The sequence below is a fragment of the Rattus rattus genome, chromosome X (assembly GCF_011064425.1).
Source record: "Rattus rattus isolate New Zealand chromosome X, Rrattus_CSIRO_v1, whole genome shotgun sequence".
NCBI classification, from domain to species: Eukaryota; Metazoa; Chordata; class Mammalia; order Rodentia; family Muridae; genus Rattus; species Rattus rattus.
The window spans coordinates 94,468,331-94,493,288 of record NC_046172.1 but is presented as its reverse complement, the minus strand read 5'-3'; the positions used below and the strand labels follow the sequence as shown (position 1 = coordinate 94,493,288).

The following is a 24,958-nucleotide window of genomic DNA, read 5'->3' as shown; positions in this document are numbered from 1 at the left end:
GGGTCTGTGTGGTACTTTTGTTTCAATTCCATAACTAAACTAAACTAAGTTTGTTGGAGAAGTGGATGGTTCATTCCTTCATTTTTTTTTTTTTGTATTAACTCTAGGATAAATGACAGGTCTCTGTACACTGTAGGTACCTAGTGGAATATATAGCCAACTAATAATTATGTTTCTGGCATTACTACAAGATCTCATAAAAATAAAGATGACAATTATGTTTGTTGTTTGAAGTCCTGAACTTTCTAGGTCAATCTTGAGAAAGGAAAAGTACACGAGTGTGTAAGCAATGTTTATATGCACATTATATACAAGTTGGTGGGCCTATTGGAAATAAAATGACCACTACAGCTTTAGAATAACATTAAAAAAACCCTGAAAGTCTCTGCTCTCAGCCAGGTACACTAACAGTGTTATTTGGGGGGCTTCTTAAAAATCCAAAACTAAAACATTTCACCAAATTAATATCAAAACATCTGAGGATTATTTCTCTGGGTGTTCACATTGGAACAAACATCCCAGATGATCAGGATACACAAAAGCTAAAGCATTACTGTAGCCAGCAATCTGAGGCGAGCAATTGTATGTGTGAACATCACATACAGTCATTCTATAAGGAAAATGAAAAGTAGCTAGTAAAACAGCCATAAATAGGCCGAAAAAAGCAGCCAATCCACTCTGATGTATCACGGAACTGGAAGAATAGATTACATTTCTTTTAGAAACTTCTTGGCAGTTTGTTGTGGCTTATTATTCGCAATTGCAGTCTTGTTTTGAAGTCCTGAGATAGCCTCTGGAATTTATTTACAACAATAATTTCTCAACTCTTGGGGGGTAAAAAGGGCCTTTATCAAGAAGTCTCAGAAGCAGTAGAATCTCTCAGTACTACCCTGACTTTTTGCTTATCAGTTGTGGGCTCTTTGGCTTAGACTGAGTGACACGCAAAACATTGCCTTCAGGAGACATTTCCAGAGCCTGAGGGAGCAGGGATCTTAATACAGCTCAAGGCAAGAGATAAAAGAATGCCTTTCAGGAGCTAGAAGCCAGCTGACTCGGCTAAGAGTTCTCCTATAGGAAGCACGAGGTAGTCCAAAGATAGGTATCTAACTAAGGGCAGCTGAAAGATGACCCCGGGGGAACTTTCATCCTGGGTGGAGTCCCGGGTAGCCCGCTAGGGCGTGGGCCTGTTCTGCAGCTCTGGGATACAAGGCGCCAAGCCCTCGCGGGCTGTTCTGCCCAGCACTGCGGGAGCAGCATGGTGGCTGTGGGCTCTAGGAGCCTTTAGCGACCTGCGACCCCTCGGGAGCAGCCCTCCTCCTTTCCAGCAGCTGCGAGCTCCGCTGGGCTCCGCCTCTTTGGCGGTGACGTCCTTAGTGAGCGGAGGCGGGCGTGTGGGTGGGCCGAGCCGGCGGCCGCCTGCGATTCGGCGGGCTCAGCCACACCACCGTGCTCCCCCTCTCCGCCCGCCCCTCCGGGCTCGTCTTTTCCGGGCTCGCGCTGGGCCCCGCCTCTTTCTGGCTGTCCCGGTTGCGCGCGCGTCGCTGCGGCTCTCTTTTTTCCACTGGTCGCCGAGGCTCGCCCCTCCTTGCAAGGCTGCTCCAGAGCTAGCGGGCACGCGAGCTCCTCTCCCGGAGCTTCCTTCCCCGAAAGGCCGGGACCCAGTGGCGGACTCGTGGTGAGCGAGGCAGCACCTTCGGTGAGTGATCCTAGGCTGGGGAGGATGCGGCTACTGCGCCCATACCCCGGAGAGACCCCGATTCCTGTCGGGAGCCGCGATCCTCACCTGAGCCGGTTGGAGGGAGGTGGGGGGGGGGCGCTCGGCTTTCTGGCCGCAGCCGTTGGCTCCTGGAGAGAACCACTGTCACTATGTCCTCTTTGGATGCTCTCTGGGATCCTCTAGAACCACACCTGGCTTTTCCCTGTATCCTGCTGTACCCTGAGAGCCCTGAGAACTCTTCCTCCCCGGGGTACCAGGCTTTGCCACGACTCAGTTGACTTAAGCACACCAAGTGCCTGCTAGACCTCCAAACGACCTTTAGGTCGCCCCTAGACCTCCACTCCATTTTGTCCCCTCCCCGTCACTCTGTTACAGGGTCGGGGCGCCCGCCGGTGGTGGTGGTGGTGGTGGTGGTGGTGGTGGTGGTGGTGGTGGCGGTGTCTGGCTCTAGAAACATCTGCCTTCTCGAATTTGAGGAGGGTGCCTTCGCTTTCGATAGATACCCTCGCAGCATCCATACCTTTACGTATGTTAGCAAACATCTGGATCGTAGCTGAAGCTTGTATCCAGTGTTCTTCCCGTCTTTATCTCCGCGATCAGTAGGTGCTGTATATTTAATATTGGGTTTATTCACTTCCTCTTCCTCTCATTCGAATACCAAAAAGAACTGTGGCTGATGTCTATAGACAGAAAAACCTAGGAGAATGTGATTCATTGCCTAACCGGTTACATATTTGAAATCAGACGTCATTTCTCCTTTTTACTCTAGCATCTCCTTCTAAGACATGTTTTTCCCCATCCTCTTGAAAATTAATTTGCTCATTCGTACTTTTCATCTTTAAAACAAAAGTCAATCCTCACTCAACAGAAACGACAGCAAGGATGGGAATAAGGGGAAATGAACCTTGCTGAAGAAGTCAGCAGTTTGCTTTACTGGTTCATGGTTTAATCAACCACTCAGTTTCCTCTTCTGTGGAAATATATGCCCGGCTGTCATGCAGTTGGATTCAAACATAACCGAGGTTCCTTCTCATGTTTTGTCTCTCGAACCTGTAAATTCATGCTTAGTAACATGTCGTTACAGATATTTAAGCCAAGAGAGCCGTTTCCTGTACTTACTTGTAACTTTAGGTTTTTCTTTTTTGTGCTTGCAGCAAGCAAGGCTTTCCGATATTCTCAATTCGTGAAGCAGCAAGTGGATAGCAGTTACAGTGGTGCTACTGAGCAGGTCAAGCAAAATTTGAAATGGAAGGCCTCTTCCCTTAAATCGCAAACATAGCTCATCTTTTCAGCCGAGCCCGCGAAAGCGGTAGATTCCTGTTCACATTTACGCTTTCCGTCATTTCCAATGGAGGAACCAGTATGATCTTGTCAATATGTGTGCAAATTGGGATATAAAGATTTTTACTGTATTGGGTACCGATGTGGGCAGAGGAAGAACAAAATCTTACCCATTTAGGTGGCAAGAGACCTGAATCCAGACTCCGGAGATGCTCCAACTCCAGTTCCAGCCACTCAGCTATACTAGCTGTGTACGCCTAGAACAAGGCACTTTTCTTAGTTTTCACATACATAAATTAAGTGGCTTTATGGTTGGCGGGATGATCCATAAACCCCCTCATTTTGGCTTCCGTTTTTTAAAAAAATACAGGTTTTTATGAATATATATGAATTTTAGTGCACTTTACATTGCTGACGAGCTGCATCAGTTTAAACATCTTCTCAACGTTTTATAAAGTAACTTTTTAACTAATAGAGTATTCTAGCCAGGGGTGGCCCAGGACTTTAATCCCAGCACTTGGGAGGCGTAGGTGTGGGTTTAGGCAAAGTTATAGGTGTAGGCAGAAGCAGAGGAGGAGGAGGCCAAGGAGGAAGAGGCCAAGGCCAAGGCCAAGGAGGCCAAGGAGGCCAAGGAGGCCAAGGCCAAGAAGGCCAAGGCTAAGGCTAAGGCAGAGGAGGCGGAGGACTGGGCCTAGGCCAAGGTGGTGGGGGACGCAGAAGTGGAGTCAGGCGGATATGGGGGGAGCAGAGGCAGGGAAATCTCTGAATTTGAGGCAAATAACTAGCCAGCCTGCTTTACACAGTGAGTTCCAGGAGAGCCAAACCTACACAGAGAACTATTGTCTCAAAAACAAAACAAAATAATAAAAACAACAAAAGCCAAAGCAAGATGATTCTTAAATTCATTCTGACTGTTCAAGTGCATACATTTAGAAGCAGTTTTACAAATGTTAGGTTAATTTACACTTGCAAATGAAAGGTGTGGGTACCACCCTGAGTTGTAGATATGACCAGAAGTGGTTAAGAGCAGTGACTGCTCTTCCAGAGGTCCTGAGTTCAATTCCCAGCAACTGCATAATGCCTGACAACCATCCGTAATAGGATCTGATGCCCTCTTCTGGTGTGTCTGAAGACAGCTACAGTGTACTGAATTGTAAGGGTGTGAACAAATTGCCTTGAACTTTAAAAGTGTCTACAGAGGGCCTGGAGCAAAGGCTGCTCTTCAGAGGAACCAGGTTCAATTCTCAGGACCCACATGGTGGCTCACTTCCCCCTGTCTCAAGGGATCCAGCACCCTCTTCTGGCCTCTGAGCCCTAGACATGCCTGTGATCCATAGGTAAACATGTAGACCAAACCCTATATACATAAAATAAAAATGTTGGTTATGGTGGTACATGCCAGCACTTTTTGGGAGGCAGAAGCAGGCAGATTTGTGCTGCAAAGCCAGGCCAGTCTATGTAGAGAGTGCCAGAATAGCCAGAACATAGACCCTGTGTCAAACAACCATAATAATTATGTAAAAATCATGCAGACATCTCAGTAATTCTATTTATAATTCATTCCACTCTCCTGTTCTTAATGGCTCACATATTTAGTGGTAAATATTCAGGATGTGATGGCTAAGAGGACAGCATTCTATGAAATTGTAGCCTGAGAGGATGGTGTGGTTCTAGTGAGACACATGGACATATAGTTTATTATATTAACATAGTAAGGCTCAAGGTCTCCTTGAAGTTGAGCCTCAATAGGGCAAGAGTGTTTGTGATGGAGTGTTTGGTTTCTCTGTGTAACAGCCTTGGGTGCCCAGGAGGTCCACCTGCCTTTGCCTCCTAAGTGCTGGGATTAAAGGTGTGTGCCACCACACCTGGGCTCTCCTGTTGGTCCTGGTCCTTTGTGGCTCGTGGCATTTCTTGTTCTCCTTCCCTCGACTTTCCTTAGGAATAATAATAAGCTTTCCCACTCCAACTGGTTGATGTCAGATATTTTATCCATTTTTCTTTTTTGATTATGGATTCTGGTATTGTTATAGGTTGTCATGCAGTTATAAGGCTTAGTAATACCCCACATCTGATTTCAACCAATGTTAATATCATAAATTAGTATATAACAGGACAACTAAGAAGTCGAAATGAATACAGTGTGTCCATGTTCACAGTCTACCATTTTTCTCTTATTTTTAAAATTTTATTTTTCTTGATTTCTATGCATGCGAGCATGCTCTAAGCCAGAAGAGGGCCTAGATACCTTGGAGTCAGGCATTGTGAGGTGCCCAATACAGGGGCAAGGAACTAACCTGTACTCTGCAGGAACAGCAAGCTCTCTTACCTACTAAGCCATCTTCTAGCCTCCCTATTTCAGCACTTGTAGCATGCACTTTGTGAGTGTTTAGTTCTGCACACTGGTAGCATGTGTAGGTCTCTGTAGGCAAAGTCATAGAACAATTCTATCTCCAAGGGCTTTCTATGTTGCCCTTTTATATTTACAGCCATCTATCTCTCACTGTCTCTTGTCATTTCAAGAATGCTAAGTAAATGGGGACAGAGACTGTAATCCTTTTAGACTACCTCCTACCACTAGCATAATTCTTGGAGGTTCGTGAGATTTATATCCTTAATCAATAACCTGTTTTTCTTCATTAGGGACTGGGATGGCATGTCATAGATGTATGCTTAACCATGTACCTATCAAAGAACCTCTGGTTCTTTCCATGTATGGGCATAACTTCTCACTAACAATGCAATTGCCAGGTTCTATAGTACTTGCATGTTTAGATTTCAAAGTAACTGATTTCCACAAGGGCTGCCATTTTACATTCCCATTAGGAACTATCTTTTCCCTTAGCTACTGATTCTTTGAGGTGATATATCTCCTCATAGTTTTAATTTGCAATACCTTAATGGTTCACAGTCTACATTTGCTTTTTTTGTTTATTCTCTATGCTTTTTTTCTTCCCCAAGTGCTGGGATCAAAAAGGCATGGTAAGGTTGTACTCTTTTTTAATTTAAATGAGTACACTGTTGCTGACTTCAGACTCACCAGAAGAGGGCATCGGATGCTCATTACAGATGGTTGTGAGCACCATGTGGTTGCTGGGATTTGAACTCAGGACCTCTGGAAGAGCAGTCAGTGCTCTTAACTGCTGAGCCATCTCTCCAGCCACCCCCACCTCCCAAACCACTCTTCTTTCTTTTAAAGATTATTTATTTATTTATTCATTTATTTATATGAGAACACTGTAGCTGTTTTCAGACACCAGAAGAGGGTATCAGATCCTATTACAGATGGTTGTGAGCCACCATGTGGTTTCTGGGACTTGAACTATTAGGACCTCTAGAAGAGCAGTCAGTGCTCTTAACCACTGAGCCATTTCTCTGGTCCCCAAGGTTGTACTTTTAATTACAATGTTTTTCCCTTCCCTTTTCTCTAAATGTGCTCATCTACTGACCTTATTCTCCTTAAAATATGTGGCCTCTTTTTTTCATTAATTGTTGTTTTATATTTCTATTTGTGCTTATGCACACACACATACACTTAACTATAATCTGTTGAGTCCATATGTTACTTGCTTATGTTTCTGTCCCAATACACAAAACACTCCCAAACAAAGACTCAGAGACTATTGCCAGAGGAGGCAGAAAGTTTGTATGAGCCAGAGGATCATGGACTTTGCTAAGTGATTGTGTCTCGTAGTAGCAACAGAAACTCTATCCATAAAGTCACCATCATGACCATCCGAATGTGAACTGAGTAAGGAGGACACTAATGAAAATACCAGCGTGGGCAGGGACTCAGTCCTGCACACAATTATAGGCCACTGAGCAGGAAAGGTAGTCAGTCCTTCCCCAGGAGGAACATACCAACTGGTTTTCTAGTACCTAATGGTCAGCCCTGAGAATACACTACTAAGTCTTTTAAAGTATAGCCACCCCACTTCCCCACTCCCTCCTCCTCTATCTCACCCGACAAACCATATAGCCCTCCCACTTTGTATCCTCTCCCCCCCTTTTTATAATCCACTGAGTGCCATGAATGTGTGTGTGGTGCCATCCACTGGTGCTCAGACAACCTACCAGGCTGCTGCTGGGTCTTGAGTATAATATCAGTTATCCTTTTGTCTGCTTTTGTGTTGGGTTCTTTGAAATTGTCAAGTTTTAAAAGTTCCTTGTACATTTCAAATACTGATGTTTGTCGTTATATGGCTTGCAACTATATTCTTTTGGTTTGTGGCTCGAATCTCCTCACAGGGAGTTTGTAGAACTTCACTTTTGACTGCTGAGACAGCGACTACATTGATTGCAGGAAAAATTAATTTAAATATATATATATACATATACATATACATATATATATATATATATATATATATATATATATATATATATATATATATATATATGACCTGTGCTTCTGCTGTCAATGGGTCTTATTTAATTGTACTCCTTTTGTGTTCTGCCTTGCATCCCTTATTTATATATTTTACTGTAAGGTGTGTTCACTGTTTCAGTTCTGGAGCTGGGAGGTGTTCTGTGGCAAGTGGCTTTGAATTTAGCATGTGACTCTGGTTACACATGGTCTTACCATACTAAGATGGCTGCTATCCTTAAAATAGAGTGCCTTATAACTTTACCAATTGTTGAATGCAACATCGAATTGACAGACACACAGTAGGTTTCCCTCTCTAAATTCAGATTGTTTTGTCAAAAGTATAGTTTCTCAGCAAAGATGTTTTTAATTGTACAAAGCATAGATGTTCTCATTTAAACAGTTTGAAAGTATATTTCTGCATTTTGAGTAGTGAAGTTATCTCAACTATATACTTAGTAGGCTTTTTAATTTACTCTTCGAGAGTAAAACATGATTAAATTTGTCTACACTATATTTTTCTTCTATAGTCACTACTTGTTATTTCTTTTAAATATTATTTATCTTGTATGCTGTGGGGACAGAGCTCAGAATACGGTACGTGCTGAGCAAGTGACCATTGAGCCAGCAGCCCCAACCCTTAACTCTTTTACAGCGAATATTAATTTTAGGTGATGCTTGCACTACCTCTATTTAAAAGTTGTGCGTGTCTGTATTATGATAAGAACTTGTTGGACTAGTGATTATTTTTAAGAATACTCATTTTTATGGTGGTGTGGCAGCGGTCACGTTTGTCTTTGCTACCATATTTGTGCCAGTAAGTGTGCAGTTAGGATATCAAATTCCTATGAGAAAAAAAAGAGCAAACTGGTATAAGTCAGGGGACAGAAAAACACTCCCTGTGGCCAAATCCTGTCCACCACCTGTTTCTGTAAATAAACTTGAGTTGGAACACAGCCATATGGCTCCATTTATGTATTGTCTGGCCGTATTCACGGAGACCCTGTGGTCTCCCGAGTCTGTTTACTCTCTGGACCATTAGAGAAAAAATTCTAATGAACTCCCAGATAAGGCGACCTCAACTAGGGGATCAATCTCTTTTATTTTGTAAAGGACATTTTACAGCCTTGGCTTGTATTTTGGTTCAGAAGACTGCATTGAGTTTCTTTACTGGCAGTAGAATTAAGGCGTAGTTAGAGAATGGTGAGGTTGGTTTTCGTTGTTGAAGTGTGGTTATTCCAGCATGAACGTCCACTTACAGGTATGGTTAACTAGTGTGGTTCCGATAGAGGCTTACACAGTTGGGTTATTCCTAGCCAGACTGGTAATGAGAGAGCTGGGCATGGCTGCTGTTTTGTACCAGAAACTGCTTTGTGATCTTTAAAGTACATACTAGGAGCCTACCAATTTGAACTTCTACTGGGGTTTATTATTTTGTTTGCACAACTTCCTTCTTTTGTTAGCTTGACACTTCAGTTCTTTTAAATGTCCTAAGCGTCAGACTGAAGATGGAAACGAAGTTGGGACAGACACTTGGCCGTACACTTAGAAGGAAGTGGATGTCATCATGCGCAGAAGCATATTCGATATATTTTAAAAACATAACTGCATATTTAAAAAAAAGTCTTGTGGAAAACATAAAAAGCATAACAAAGCCAAAAAGGAAAGTAGCAGAGTTTGGCAGGGGTAGCTTCTAAGTATGCTGTAGAAACGTAGGTTTGCCTGATTCAGTGTATTAGCTGATGGTCTTCGTTTCTTTGGTAGAAGACACTATAAACCAAAGAATTGCCCTTAGTCCAGTGTGCTTGCACTGCCACCTTTCCAGTAGTGTTTTTAAAATATATGGTGTATTACTATTTTAAATGGATAAAATACAGATGGGCAGATTTGGCAATTTTCCTGAAACAAGTGAAATGAAACAGGGTGTGGGATTTGCTTCGCATCATCCAGCCAGGAGGCAATGGAGGTGGGGCGTGGACATCAAAGCAAACAGTTCAACACCTAGGTAACGGGTTAAACCGGTGACGATCATATTGGGTTCGTTGTAGTGAATGTCAATGAGTTGTTTTTTTAAGAAGAGTCAATGAGTGAAAATTGCTAAAAATAATAGCTTAGTTAGGTGTGGGTTAGACATTTTATGTAAATACAGGAGTTTGGAAGTTGTCTACATGCTCATGGCTTTGCGGGTATCTTCAGTTCCTTGACATTTTTATCCTAGGACTTCAGGTTAAATTTGTTTGCAATCACGAGAAACATCTTGGCTTTTTGGCCCTATGTCAGGAGTTTGGCCAATGAGTGTACCTTTGCCTCTGATAAAATGGAATGAAGATAGCCCGAAATGTTTGCTCTGTGACTCGACACATTAAGAATAGTTTTTTAGTTGAATTACCCAATTATATTAGCTGTTGTAATTCAAATTAGATAAGAGGATTTCTGCATAAGAATCATAATATGTAGTGATCCATGAGAAAGGTGTGCAGGAAATGTATTTTTTTAAGTATGGATGTACATTTAAGAAAAGCAGTGGAGGGGCATGAATTGGAATTTTTCTGACAGATAAAAAAGTGATGAGCACAAAAAAGATCTTCGAGTTTATCTAATTAACTAGGGGAATACAAACCATTTTGCAAAAGATACATTGCTAGAAATTAAATATAATACTTTGAGCAAATGGACAGTACCTGAACCTCTCAGTTAAAAACGCACACACATTTTGCTAGGTGTAGTGGCGCATGCCTTTAATCCTAGCATTTGGCCGCAAGGTTGACAGATCTCAGTGAATGGAGTTGCAGGCGGATTGACTAACTACATAGTGAGCTTCAGGCCACTCAAGGTTATGGAGTGTTTCAGAAAACCAATAAAGAATTTGAACAAATATTTTTCTGTGCTATAGAGTACCATAGAACAAAGAGCGAAAGAAAAAGATTCCCATCAGAGAGACCTAGATGAACTGACAGTCATTCTAGAGTATTATAAAGGAGTCGTAGAGCATTTATACATCATCATTCCACTTATCTAAAGGCAAACAAAGCTTATCATGTGCAGATAATAAAAAAGGTACGATAACATGCTGCAGAACAGTTATCCCTAGAGGAAAAGGGAGTGGCATTAGAGGAAACATGTTATTCTGTATAAATCTATAGTGTATTTAACACTTTAAATTGCTGTTTTCTAGGTAGTTGTGTAAGTTAATAAGAAACATTTTCCCACTGGAGGATACTTATGACTATTGTATGGCAAATGCAATAGCTTGTACTGAGTAAATATTCATGTGTTTTGATAAAACATGACTTTTTCCCATGGAGATCTTCTGCATTTTTCTACTTTGAAAATATACATACAAGGATATAAAATACCATACTCAGAGCTGTTAACTTTCTAATGTAGATGCTTGCTTATACGTAATTGCATGCATATAGACATTTGGCATTCATAGATACAAGCAGGTATACTGTCTTTCTACAAAATTTCTTACTATACATACGTACTGATTTTATAACTTTCTTTTAATTTTACACCCTATTGTAGGAATCTTTGAGGGTCCTATGTTTTTGAAAAAGATGAGGAAAAAAGCCAGTGCTGTGTAAATATAGTATTTTTGTACAAAGAGCTGTTTTTTTTTTTTTTTTGACAAATTGTAATCTTGGGAAAAGCTATAGTCAACAAAAGGACATGGCCAGTGAAGTTTTATGTCTTCAACTTCAAAGCAGTTCAAGTGGTTTTTTATTAAAGTCTGAACAAGTGGCAGAAGTGTGGCACGTTTTTACATGTTCTGAGAAATTATGTCAGTTGGTTTTATCATTGTGTGAACATCACAAGTTGGATTTATGCAGAACTAGGTGGTCAAGCCTACTGTATACATAGTACCCATAATTCTTTGCATTTTGTCATTCAGATATGACTGGAGCACAATGGGCTTGCTTTTACACCAACATCCTCACAAATGTACTAACAGATTTTGCAGCAACCTTTCTAGGCAATAGGAATTTGTGAAATTCATTATAGCCGTATAAGACCACCATCATATATACATTCTTTTCATGTTTTTTTTTGTTTGTTCCTTTAATCATTTTCTACAAATTCAGTAGGACCTTTTACTTAAAAATTCTGTGTGGACAAGGTTCTTCATGTGAATATTTGTTATACTTACTCATATTTTTGGTTGTGATTGAAACAGCCCATTTTCCAAGGCTGTCTGCATCTTTGTCTTTTGGAGTTGGATTTCATATCAGGTGGATTTTCCACTCATAGGTGTGGTTAATAAGGTCACAGATTTAGGAGAATAAGAAGGTGACAGGTATAGGAGAATTAACGTAAAGGTTCTGTAGTTGTTACTTGACTAATGAGAAAAGGTGTTGAAAAGTTTCTGGTGACCTCCAGTGGTTGTGGATGAGGCTGATGCGGGGTGGAGGCATACTGAAGCACCCGCTTTCTTTTAGTTTTTCTTCTTTCCTTTACTGTATGGTTACATTATCGCAGTGCTATGAAATGGTCAGGACAGACTTCTGCAGGATCACTCATCTAAGGCAACCTGGAGAAGTGAACAGAGCTGTTACTGTGGAGAGGAGGGTGGGCATTACTTTTGCTTAGGCTATGGTAGTCATTGCTGCTTCAAGGTTGACCAGAAAGCTTTAACGATCTCTCAGAAACAGGAACTTGGTGAGTGAACTTAAAATCCTGTTATGGCTTAGAAGACAAGAAAGAAGGCACAGTAATGTAGCGCTGGGAAGAATCTAAATAAAAGGTAACTGGATTCCACCTGGCCACAGCAACTATGAAGTCAAGAAGGAAGTTAAAAGAGAAGTTGAAAAGCCAAAGCTTTACTGAAGGATAGACCTGAAGGGTAGTCATGGGCTGGTCAGGTAAAGATGTTTCAGAAAAGTAGAGAAAAGTAGGCCAAGCATAATGGTGTTCTTAGAGTTGGAACCAGAGACTTTCCAATTTGGCTAATTGAAAGTTCAGTCTAGGGCTGGAGAGGTGACTCAGTGGTTAAGAGCACTGACTGCTCTTCCAGAGGTCCTGAGTTCAATTCCCAGCAACCACATGGTGGCTCACAACATTTTATATAGGGATCTGATGCCCTCTTCTGATGTGTAAGAAGACAGCTACACTGTACTCATATAAATAAAAACAGAAGATTTTAAAAAAAAGTTCAGTCTAGGATGGTTTTAAAGTCTTTTGGTGGAATATTTGGGGTATGGAGAGTACAGGTACCAAAACAAGACCAAAAAGTTTTCAGAAATTATTTGGATTTGTTAGGCCCAGACAATTTTTTTTCTTTTTTTCGGAGCTGGGGACTGAACCCAGGGCCTTGCGCTTGCTAGGCAAGAGCTCTACCGCTGAGCTAAATCCCCAACCCCGACAATTTATTCTTTTTACAAGTTGTATTCGTTGCTTTTTCTGTTGCTGTGATAATGTGCCATGATCAAAAGCAACTTACTGAAAAGAAAGTTCCCCTCTAGAGGGGTAGGATCCCATCATGGAAGGCAGCAGGGAAGCAGACACGGCAGCAGGAGCAGGGAACTCAGATTCTTACATCTTCAACCTTGAACATGAAGCAGAAAGAGTGACTTGCCTCTCAGAGCCCACCCCAGTGCTATAATTCCAGTAGGGCTGTATCACTTTCCCAAACCAACTGGGGGGGCCAAGTGTTCAACTTTCTGACCCTCTCATTCAAAGCATCACACAAAGGTAGGTTAGAATTATTTTGGAGACAAGCTGTTTCCAGATTTGGAACATAGAAAAGGCAAGGCTCAGGTGCACCTTTTGTGAGTTATGCAACCCTTAATTGGGAAGCCATGTGGGGTTTATTTCTACAAATAGAAATGTCGATCGACACTAACATCTTCATTTAAACACAATTATACATTCTATACTTTTTATAAAAACAAAATGACTGATCTGAGGATGTTGTAGTTTTCATTTTTAGTGTCAAGTATATAAGGTCAGGATTTTCATAAGCAACTAACTTTTAAAAATTATATGGGTTAGGGTTAGGGTTATGTTATATAATCTATAAATAAATATATATAGCATATATGTATTACTTTTTTAACATTTTGTTGATTACCAAGAGATAACAATTTTTATATGGAGTATCTTTCTTTTCCAAAGAATTCCTCTTATCTGTAGTTTCACTTTTGAGTTTTCAGTTACCCACATCCAGCCAGAAAATCTTAAATGGAAACTTCCAGAAATGAACAATTCATGGGTTTTAAGTACATTTTACCGCAGTATTTTTTGTTATAATTACTTTACTAGTCCCTATTGCTGTTAATCTTTCTCTGCCAAAATTCCAAACTAAATTTTATTATAGGGATGTTCCACAAGGAAACACGAGCATGGATAAAGTGTGGTACTGTCCACAGCTGCAGGCATTTAAGGAATGTCTTATATTTTCCTCCCTGGATAACAGGGGTGGGCACTTTCCCTCCTTACAGGTGGTAACACCTTAAAAGTACAGGCTGTTTCAGAAGAGAGGACTGCAAAACGGACACCTTTGCAGTGACTTTCCGACATTCTTTTTAATCCCTGATTGAGCCATTTATGTTTTGAGACCGAGTCTCAATATGTACCTGAAGTTATCCTGGAGAGAACACTCGGCTTGTTATTTGTGTGCATGCGCCTTTGCACACATGGAGGTCTGAGGACAGTATTTGAGAACAGGCTCTCTCCTGCAGCCTTGTGGACTCCGGGGTTCAGACACTGTCAGGTCTGCACATGGTGCCTCTACCCAGCGAACTCTCCTGTTGGTCCTGTTGCTGTGTGTAAGCCACGTGACTTTTGTAGCTTAGCCATCTCTTTACAGTTTTTTGGGGGACTTGCCTAGGTAGAACTCAATGCCTAATAGTGGGATTAAAAAGATATTTGTCCCCAGCACAGTAGGGGTTTAATAGTGGGGGAGAAATAGAAAAAAGGCCCCACGGAGAGATGGCGCTAGCTGTTGTATTTCTGAGAAAAATTCTTTTGTTTCAGGATAGCTGCCCACTTCCTGTCTTCTGTGCCACCCTACATTTCTACCATGTACTTTGGCTATATGAACTCTTGTCTCTTTAGTGGGTAGCCTAGTGCTGAAATGATTAAAACATTTAGTAAAATGGGGGATTATTTGTAAGTAACAACTTTTGGGTACCTGGTACTTATCTCAAAGCAACATTAACTGTAAGGACCATATTATTTTGGTTTTATCTTTAGAGGGAGAAACTTTCCAACTATATGTCTTGAACATGGGTGGGGGGCTTGTGATTGTGCCTGTCTTTAATTGAAGGACCACATTGCTCAAGACACTTGCCACAGGAAGGGGGAGGTAGATGATGTACAAGGTCATTACCAAAGATAAGGGGGAAGTGACGGGGAAGGTCTGGACGCTGGGTGTACTTTGAATTGTGAAAAGCATCCATTTGCAATTCAGTTTGTTCTAAGATATTTAGAGAACAAGTTGAGTCAACCTAACACAAGCTGGAGTCATCTGGGAAAAAGGAAACTTAATTGAGAAAATGCCTTAGTTAGATTGCCCACTGGCAAGTTAGTTGGGTATTGTTTTGATTAATGATGGATGTGAGAGGGCCCAGCCCATTGGTAGGTGGTCCTGGATTGTTTCAAAAAGCAGGCTGTGCAAGCCATGAGGAACAAGCCAGTGAACAGCGTTCCTTTAATTTTATTATTGTACTTCAGTTCATTGAGTTCCTGCTCTGACTTCCTTGAGTGATAGACGAAACAAACCCTTTCCTCCTCTAGTTGCTTTTGGTCACGGTATTTATCAAGGCAATTGGAAGCAAAGTAGGACAGCTTTCTTATGCTAACTAGAATGTGAAGCTCTGCAGTGTTAAACTTGATGAACGTAGTCTCCAGCAAATATTCACTACTGTAACTATAAAATGAGTATTGTGTAACATTCATAATGGAACTGAGATGACTTGGACGTAGTGACTTTGATTACAGTTTTTTTTTCTCAGCTGACGTTTATTTCTCTAGTTTTGCATCATTCTTAGCTCAGCTCAGAAAACAAACCATTTAAAATATTTTCTGGATGACGTAACACATGATTACAAAAAATCATGGGAATTATTTGTTTTGTTTAGGAGGAGAGACTATAAATTTAAGATGGAAAGTTTTTAGGCTCGTCAGCTGATTTTAGGGAGAGGAGGTTGGAGAGATAGTTCAGCAGTTAAGAGCACTGGGCAGCTCTTCCAGAGAACCCAGGTTCAATTCCCAGCACCTACGTCAGTTCACAACTGTAACTCCACTTCCATGCGATCTGTCAGCCTTACACAGATGTACACACAGGCATAATTCTACTGCACATCAAAATAAACAGATCTTATAAAAAAAAAAGAAAAATGGCAGTTCAAAGTTGGTCTGTGTGTATGCAGATTCTCTACCCCCGCATGCCCACCTTTTGGACCATGGAACAAGATGTTGTCATTGACAGAGTTTATGTTTGAGAACTGGACAATTGAGAGTTGCAGTAACGAATTGTAAAATCGGTTCATAATGTGTATGACTTTATGTTGGACCAGATTTCCAACTCTGCTTGCCCACATCCAGCCCAGAGGCTGCAGGCTGTTACTCTGTTCAGAGTTTAGTTCTCAGTCAGGTCTGAGGGTACTCCGTCCCTGTGGTTTCACTGACACTGCCTCAGTGCTGAGGAAAGATGTGGATTAATACCTGGACTGGGCTCTTGGCTGTCAACCTCAGTTCTCCTTTCAGGCACGTTTGTCCTGGAAATTGTAAGACAATGGCATCAAAAAGTACCTTTCTCCTCTTTTAAAAGATCATCGGTCTGGAGAGAGAGCCTTGGTAGTTAGGAACCCTTGTTGCTCTTGCGTGGGACTCCTGTTTAGTTCCCAGAGGCCACATAGAAGCTCACAAAACTCCAGTTCTGGGGACCCAGTGCTCTCTTCTGTCCTTCATGGGTACTGGGCATGCATATGGCGTACAGCTATATGTGCAGGCAAAACACAAACATAAGAAAAATAGAAGTCTAAATAAATAATTATAACTGCAAGTCACTCTGACAGACAGCAGAGCTTAAGGGGTTAGTTACGTAGTTAAGAGGTAAGAGAACATTTCACAACATCCTATCATGCTGCTGACCTTGGCCTTGCTTTTGAAGAAGGGTAAGCAGCAGATTGCTCCACACACATGAAAAGGCAAAGTACTTTCCTTTGCTGCTGTTGACATTGGTTACAGATGCTGCAAGGAGGATTGGATTACTGCCTACTTTCAAGATGACATTTGACAGTAAATGATCATAGGCGTAAATGCAGAGGGGCATCTTAAAGGCATTTTGAATTTCCGATCCAGCAGAAGCTAAATGTATTTGGGTTTATGGACAGTATTTATCAGCACTGAATACCCCTTTTAAGTCTGGCAGGTTTTGTTTCTTAGCTGACCACTGTATGTGAATTCATAGATCACCTTCCTTTTTAAAAAGGTCATTCATTGAGATGGAAGAAGGCTGTGCCTCTGCTTGGTATCTTCTAGTACTCTGACACTTCATTTCTAACTGGTTCTTATTTAGTTTTTACTTTATTTTTTAATGCCTGAGAGCATGCTATGAAAATGCTATACCCCCAGCTGTGTACACCCAGCCCTAAGCTTTTATTTTAGCAGTCTGCATATGTGTCATATAGTAAATACCTAGGTAATAAAATCTCCCTTGGCCTATGTTCAACCATGGATCTAAACTATTCCAGATTTTGCACTTCCTAAAATAATATAACCAGGTGGGGGCGTTGTTTGTAATGGTTGACTGGTCGATATATGAGATGGGTCAGGACCTTTAAGTTTGTTTGTGTCTTTTTAAAAAAGATTTATTTATTTTATGTATGTGAGTATACTGGCACTGTCTTCAGACACACCCAGAAGAGGGCATCAGATCCCATTACAGATGGTTGTGAGCCACCATGTGGGTGCTGGGGATTGAACTCAGGACCTCTGGAAGAGCGGTCAGTGCTCTTAACTGCTGAGCCATCTCTCTGAGCTCCTTATTTGTGCTTTTTGGCATGGCATTTTTCATTCCTCTGTGCTCTTTTAGAGCCTCATTCATTCTTTATTGTGCACATGTTTTCATGGCCTGACATTTCAATGAACTTTTAAAATAAAACTGGTTTTAAGTAAGCAAGTCAGATAATCCTCCTTTTTTAACAGTAGCAGGTATAACTGGATATTCAGTAGCTGCTATTAATAACTTAAAAAGTCTGTAACCATCTAGTTGGCTGAGAGAATTGCCTTGTTTGTGACCTTCTCTTGGTGTACCTCTTTATCTATATCAGGCTGCTGTCCTAAAATGTTGTTTATTGAACACCAAGTTCCATTAGGGCAGAGTACAGTTTATGAAATATTTCTTGAACAAATGCTTGCACATGCATTTGTAACTACTAAGGATTTGGGAAACTAGATTTTTTTTTTAATGTGAAAGAAAAGAGTTTTCACTGACTGTATTTTAACTTTTCATTCCTCTCCCACTCAATTCTCCATGTTGTGGTAGTTACAAACCCATCAGGAGATCCTTAAGGATTTGTCTCCTGCTTCAGTACACTTGGTCCAGCAGAGTCACGTCATGTATATTTAAGGGAAACCCAACGATATCATCGTCTCTACAATTTTGTGTTGTAATGTTACAAGGTGTGATAGCTCAGTGATCAAGGGTTTGGTTTATGTGTTGTTAGCATCCTTAGGGATGGTTTGATCAAATGACTTCTTTCTTAACCACTGAGCCATCTCTCCAGCCCTGTAGTGAATTTTTAACTGTCCCTATTTTCTGTGGTTCACCTTGAATTTTGCAAATGCTCTCCAGGTTTTTCTGATCTCCCTTTCTCTACTGAGAATCTCCATATTTAGAAGAGTAGGCTGACAAATCTTTAGGCCGAAGTGCTAACTTCCACAAATCTCTGATAAAAATAACATACTTAAGACACATGATTAGAGAACCTGAACTTCAATGCCTGTCAGTATGGAAATTGACTGGGGCTTTCAGCTTAAGCCCTGTAAACCAACCTGATAGTTCTGTCTCTAGGGTTCCTTTTTGTGTTGTGTAGCTAGTGACAATGCTGCCACCCAGTGGCAGTTTATAGACACTGCTGTTACTGCTTCACTGTTTCCCACCATTTCAAATACTTTTTCTTGTAGGTTCTTCTGTGTTCATGGTTTCATGTTCTGCTTTTGTTCTCTGCTCATGCCACTGATACTGAAACTCAGGGTTTCAGCTGATACTCAGGGAGCTGAACACGAGCTGCATAATGTGGTTCTGATAGTTTAGTTAAATAAAGACTTTGGAATATGGGACACAATAATAATACGAAGTGTAAACATATCGGAGTGGATTCTTGTTTGCTGCGCTTTATGAAGTTATGGCCCTTTGCACAAAAGGGCATATGCTTGGTATTTGTAGGAACATGACACTTCCTCTTTTGATATTTAGTGAAAACTTATTATATAAGCAGAAACGCTCCTATAAATATATGAAGATGCTCACACTTCAGCGTAGCAGGAAAGATATAACTTAGAAATTCTTCTCCTCTATTTCCCTTGCTGTTGTCTGCCTGGTCACTGTGATTCAATATTCACTCCAAAGGCCTTACTAAGCAATCTACTTGGAGCCTGCCCTGCACCTGTATGATGCTCTCCAGTGTAGAGCGGTGATCAAGACAAGCAGGGGCTCCATCTTCAATGAGAGCGAAAGCAGAACACGAGCAGAAGCTTAAGTGCGGACAGAGCTCAAGGGCCAGTGTCAATTGCATGTGATGGAGATGGACAGTCAGGGAGGGCTTTCTACCAGTACTGCTTAAATGAAGACTCAAAGGAAGCCAGAAAAAAGAATAGAATGTTCATGGCAGAAGAAAAAAATATGTGGTAGGAAAGAAGGTAAAAGACAAAAGTTAATGCTTTTGAGAAAGTGTAAGTTCATCATGGCTAAAGTGATGGGCACTAGTTGTGTTCTCTCCGTTTTACAGTTGTGGTCATGAGCTAGGAGATCACCAACCTCCAGTAAGTGTCCTAGCCAGCAGTTGAAGATAGGCTGTCTAGTTGTGGCATACTGACCCGCTCGCTGTGCAGGCAGCCTTTCAGCTGGGCTGCAGTGTCATATTGGAGCCTTAGGCTTGGGTGAAACACTGCCTGCGAGCCGGTGCTCTCCGTCAAGCTTTGCGTGACATGCATCCTAAGGTTTCCAGGAAATTGTAGATGGGAAATTATAACCGGTCATGTATTTTTTTTTACCACTCCTCCTCCCTCACACAAGATGTTCATTATTTGCAAAGGTAGAAATTTTAAAGGTTGATTTCCGAAGTTAACTTGCCAACATTTTGTCATTGATTTTTTTAAAGTTAAATTGGAACTCGGTTTCAATATTTTGAACTATTGTCTTTTAAGCGTGTACGAATGTAAAAATCAAAACGACATGGAGACATTTCTTCCAGTGCACCTGGTTTTTTTTATTCCATCTTAAAATATAAACCTTTAAGATGAAGAATTTAATTTGGAATCAACAAGGCGTTATTCTAGGTTTTAGCTAGATTGTAAATGTTTACTTATTTTTTAAAAGATTTATTTATTTATTTATTTATTTATTTATTTATTTATTTATGTGTATGTGGGTACACTGCTGCTGTCTTCAGACACACCAGAAGAGGGCATCGGAGCCCATCACAGATGGTTGTGAGCCACCATGTGGTTGCTGGGATTTGAACTCAGGACCTCTGGAAGAACGGTCGGCGCTCTAACCACTGAGCCATCTCTCCAGCCCGTAAATGTTTACTTATATATAAACTAATATTGTAGATTTTGGGAGACGCGAGGGTATGTGCACACATGTGTGAAGGAGGAAGAGGTCGGGGTCGAGAGGCAGACGTGCCAGTGTGTGTAATGCTATATAGCTAGTGTTCTCACTATTTACATAGCATACATGGATTCAAAGAGGAGTTGGAACCTGTAAGTGGCTTTTGTATAGTGAAGGCTGGCTTTGGTTACTATGGCCATATATCTATATGTGCTGTATGTGGGATAACCAGAGACAAATTAATATTTTTCTAAAAGAGAAGGCGTTAGATTCTGCTCTAGAATGACAGATATGCTGCTCAGTTTCAGTCCTTGGGAAGCTCGGAGATGTGATCACGCCGATTCTAATCTATTATAGATAAATCCTGGTTTTGACAGAGCTTCTCAGGTGTTCCTTCCATGCAGTTGTATCTGAAAAGTGAGGCAGTTTCCTTTAATGTGGACACGAGATGTTGTTTTGAGTGAATCTCCTGTGTACTGCAATCGAATCATGTGCATAACACTTGGATTCCTTTCCTAATTGCCAGTGTTGTGAACTTCCGGCAGCTAGCCCTGTTGGGGTTATTGCAGGACACTTTCATAGACGCCTTGACCTTACAGGAAGTGAGATTACTTAATGGTATTTTACCGCTGCCTGAAACATTTTGAAATGAAAACTTTGAGGGAGTTGAAATGATTCAGCCTTTTCTGCATCCTACTTTGGGAAGTCAGCCAGGACACATTTGTAAGGTATCACATTTCCTTGCAAGGTCTAAAGCAAGACTGTTTGGTAAAGCGATAGGGTCCAAAGTTTTGAGTATCTGTTACCAGAGGCCGGAGATTAAGCACTAAGAAAGGGTTCACTACTGAAATCCCTTCAAAGACCCTCTGATTACTCTGTAGCAATACTCTGTATCCTACACACAGACATTAGAAGGGTTAGCCAGTATTATGGAGTCGTCTTCTATTTTTTGTATTCTTGTTTGGTTTAATAGGAAAGGTAAGTGGAGCTGTGAGGTCCACAGACATTGTTAACACTTTCGTTTGTGTGTGGAATGTTTCGTACTTGGTGGCTTTTTAATGCCGTTTATTTATTTAGTGGTAGTTGAAATATTTCTGGGGTGTCTCGTGGGACCGCAACAGTAATATTTTTTTCCTAGTATTTATTTATTTACTTGTGCTGAGGAATGAAAGTAAGGCACTTGGTCTACTAGGTAAGCACTCTTCCACTGACCTGCAGTAACACAGTGCTTCTGTTAGCCTCATTTTAACATAGGAAATGGCTAAGATACTTAGTTTTAGCAAAAAGCATTGTAGTTACAATAAGGAGAAAGGTTTCACTTTGAATCTGGTTTAAAAATGGAAATATCGGGTGCTGGTGGTGGTGGTGGTGGTGGTGGTGGTGGTGGTGCACAATTAACTTTAATCCCAGCACTCAGGAGGCAAAGGCAGGTGGATCTCTGAGTTTGAGACCAGCCTGGTCTACAGAGTTCTAGGACATTCAGAGCTACAGGGAGATATTCCATATTGAACCCCCCCCCAAAAAAAAAATAGAAAAAGAAAAAAAAGGAAATATTCAATATACTTGTATTAATATTTGAAATCGGTTTTGGCTTTTAAGTTTCACTTATTCTGAGTTGGTTCAGATAATTTGGGGACATAATAATTGTCACTTATCAACACACAGAAATCTATTAGCATACATTAGAAATAACTGAAAGACCTCCTTATTAGTGAAACGTGGAACATGTTCTCTGTGGAAAAATCTAGGACAAATTTAAGGATAAAATTTTAAAAAGCCACCTATCTATCATTCTACAATCTGGACATTTTGACATGTTGCATAGATGAGTTTCAGAAAGTTGCCTTTGTCCTTTCTATCTATAAACACCATTTTTTAACCATTCTGCATTTGGTGATTGTATAGTATTTGATACCACGAACACGTTATTTTACTAGTCTCCATTCAAAGTCTTTCCTAGTTTACCTCTTATCTCTGTCACAGTGGCTATATTTCACTTTCTTGTGTGTGTGTGTGTAAGTGTGTGTGTGTGTGTGTGTGTGTGTGCATACACACACACACACACACACACACACACACACACACACACACACTTATCATTTCCTAAAGACATTCCTATAGGAAGGTCATGAAATGAATTAATAACAGTGTGTGTGAAGACCTCTTAATACACATCGCCAAATTCTTTTTTATAAAACATATTTGAGTTTATACCTCACTCCTCTTTTTTGAGACAGGGTTTCTCTATAGCCCTGGTTGTCCTGGAACTCACTCTGCAGACCAGGCTGGCCTTGAGTGGAGAGCTCTGCCTCTTTGAGTGCTGGGATTAAAGCAGGTACCACCACACCTGGCCACTCTCTATTCTCTTTAACATCATATTTAACAAAAGCTCCTTTTCATCTGACTCGGATATCAATTTTCGTTGTCCTTATATTTGATGAAACTGTCTTACCTGTTTTATCAAATAAAAATTGTTCATGCAGAACTGGAAGTAGGTGCATGGGAATGGAAATACCAGACTGTAAAGAGCCGGTGACACTTTCAGGAATAGGCTGTGTTTTAAGACCTCGTTTCTAAAGATTTTCTTTAATAGTTTACACAGGAAGTCAGAAATATTTTCCTAAAATTCCAATCACTTATTGCTCATTCTATTAGTCATTTTTATGTGACTTTTTATAACTTCTGGATAAAAAAATTTTTTCTTTTACAAATTTCGTGGAAAAACATGACTGTAGTATTTTCTCACCAAGTAACAAGCATTTCCTGGAAGTATTAATCAGGTTTTTACTCTTTTAAGTGAAAGCTTGGGAAACCTGGACTCATCCACGGGGTTAGCACACTTCTTGAGTCACCTTACCAGGCAGCAACTTCATTCAGTGGCTGCCGTCCTGCAGTTTATTCTCTAGGATATTTGAGGCGGTGTGATGTAATAGCAGTGTTCATCTATGAAAAGCTTCTCCCACCTAGTGCCTGTTTCAAAACAGTCAAGCTGGATCTGCCACAGGTAGTAGAACAAGTCAGGCTCCTTCAAGTAAACTGACTTAAGAAATGTGTGCTCAAAAGCCTTCTGGTAAAAAAAGGAGTAGACTTGATTTGCATACTCATTGCTACACATACTCATTTTGATTCATTGTAAGTTGGAGAGCCATCATATCTACACACACAATTATTCTACAAATAGACAGGAATTAATATTCTATCTTTAAAGGTTTCTGAGGCATGATTGACATATATAAGTTGAATGTGTGTGTGTGTGTGTGTGTGTGTGTGTGTGCGCATTTGCACTTTTATGATATGTGTATGTGTTTTAAGACAGGGTTTCTTTGTATCTTGGCCATCCTAAAACTAGCTCTCTCTAGATCAGGCTGGCTTCAAACCCAGAGGTTCACCTGTCTTTGCCTTCCTGGCTGGGATTAAAAGCATGAACCACCACTGCCCAGCAGAAGTTAAATATATTTAATGTGCACAGCTTGATAAGTTTACTGATAAGTGTATACTACAAAATCATCAGCACAGTCTGTACAATAAACCAATCCATCACCCTCTGAATTTTCTAATCTAATTATTGCATATAGCTGACGTCAATACTTCTCAGCTCTCTCTTTTAAGTGTACAAGACAGTATTGTTATCTATAGTCACCATATTGCAGAATAGATCTTTAGGAAATATCTTGCATAACTGAAACTTTGTTCTTTGACGGCTGCAACCTTATTTTCCCCTCAGATCCTGGCAAACTACTGTTCTATCCTTTCTCTCTCTGTCTCTGTCTCTGTCTCTGTCTCTCTCTGTCTCTGTCTCTCTGTCTCTCTCTCTTTTTCTCTGAATTTCGCTCATTTTGATTCTGTGACACTTCTATGTCTGGCTTATTTCCGTTAGCGTAATGCCCCACTGGTGTATCTATTTCCTTTTAAACTGAGTTTACGTCTATCCTGGTATTTTTTTCTGGTGTTGTGTGGTCTGTAATCACAGCACTGAGGAGGATGGGTATTAGGATTGCCAAGTCTGAGGCCAGCCTGGGCTACACAGAAAGGTTATACTTAAAATACCCGCTTATTTGGTCTCTGAATTCGCTAATGTTGCTAATAAGGAGAGGAATTTGTCTACAATTTGTCTCAGTTGAAAACTGGAACTCACCTTGTAGCTTAGACACTAAAGCTGTATCGTGCTGTGTACTAATTGCCTGGGGGAGGAGTTACGTAAAATAATAGGTAGTAATTGGCTTACTAACTTGGATGAGTTTCTCTTGGCATTAAAACTAGATTGTCAGTAGAGCTTAGATAAATATATGGTTCTAGTATATAACCAAATATGGCTTCAAAAGTAAATAAATATAAATGTCATGAGTATACTACAAATTTAGCCCTGCAAAGAAATATTTACTGCTATGATATGCAATCCATATATAGTTTTACATAAAAAATAACATTTGTGAATCAACACTAAAGATCTAAAGATTGCTTAGCTAAAATGAATTTTCATCTTCCTAAACTATAGCAAACAGCTTTTGTCTTAAGTGTGTTTTCAAAATGTCCATTGAAAAGAATGGGAAAAGCACCTAAAAAATAGTTTCAAACAAATGAAGAATGATGTGAGCTGTAGGGAAAAAATAATGGCTCCTGCCAGGAGGTAGTTTCTGTTATCCATCTTATGAAATATTTGATGGCTTTTTACGAGACTGTCAGGTACAGACATAATTCAACCTGGTCCTTGCTCTTAAGATAACACCAGATAATATCATTCAACTTAAGAACTATTTGAGAACTTTAGGAGTTCAAAGAGGAGTAGGCATTTAGCCTAGTGACGCTTTGGGGACAC

At 40.6% G+C, this 24,958-nt stretch overlaps 1 protein-coding gene across 5 annotated transcripts in view; it reads left to right on the top strand.

Moving 5' to 3' along the window:
- Positions 1-1,531: 1,531 nt before the first annotated feature.
- Acsl4 (acyl-CoA synthetase long chain family member 4) overlaps positions 1,532-24,958 on the top strand; it is a 63,463-nt gene continuing 40,036 nt past the window's right edge. For 2 of the 5 annotated variants that reach the window (XM_032890440.1, XM_032890437.1), the window contains exons 1-2: positions 1,532-1,696; positions 2,872-2,945. The gene's annotated coding sequence lies outside the window, so the exon portion shown is untranslated. Of the gene's footprint in view, positions 1,697-2,871; positions 2,946-3,004; positions 3,027-24,958 lie in introns of those variants that run through there. The other 3 variants (XM_032890439.1, XM_032890436.1, XM_032890438.1) reach the window with 2 other exon arrangements.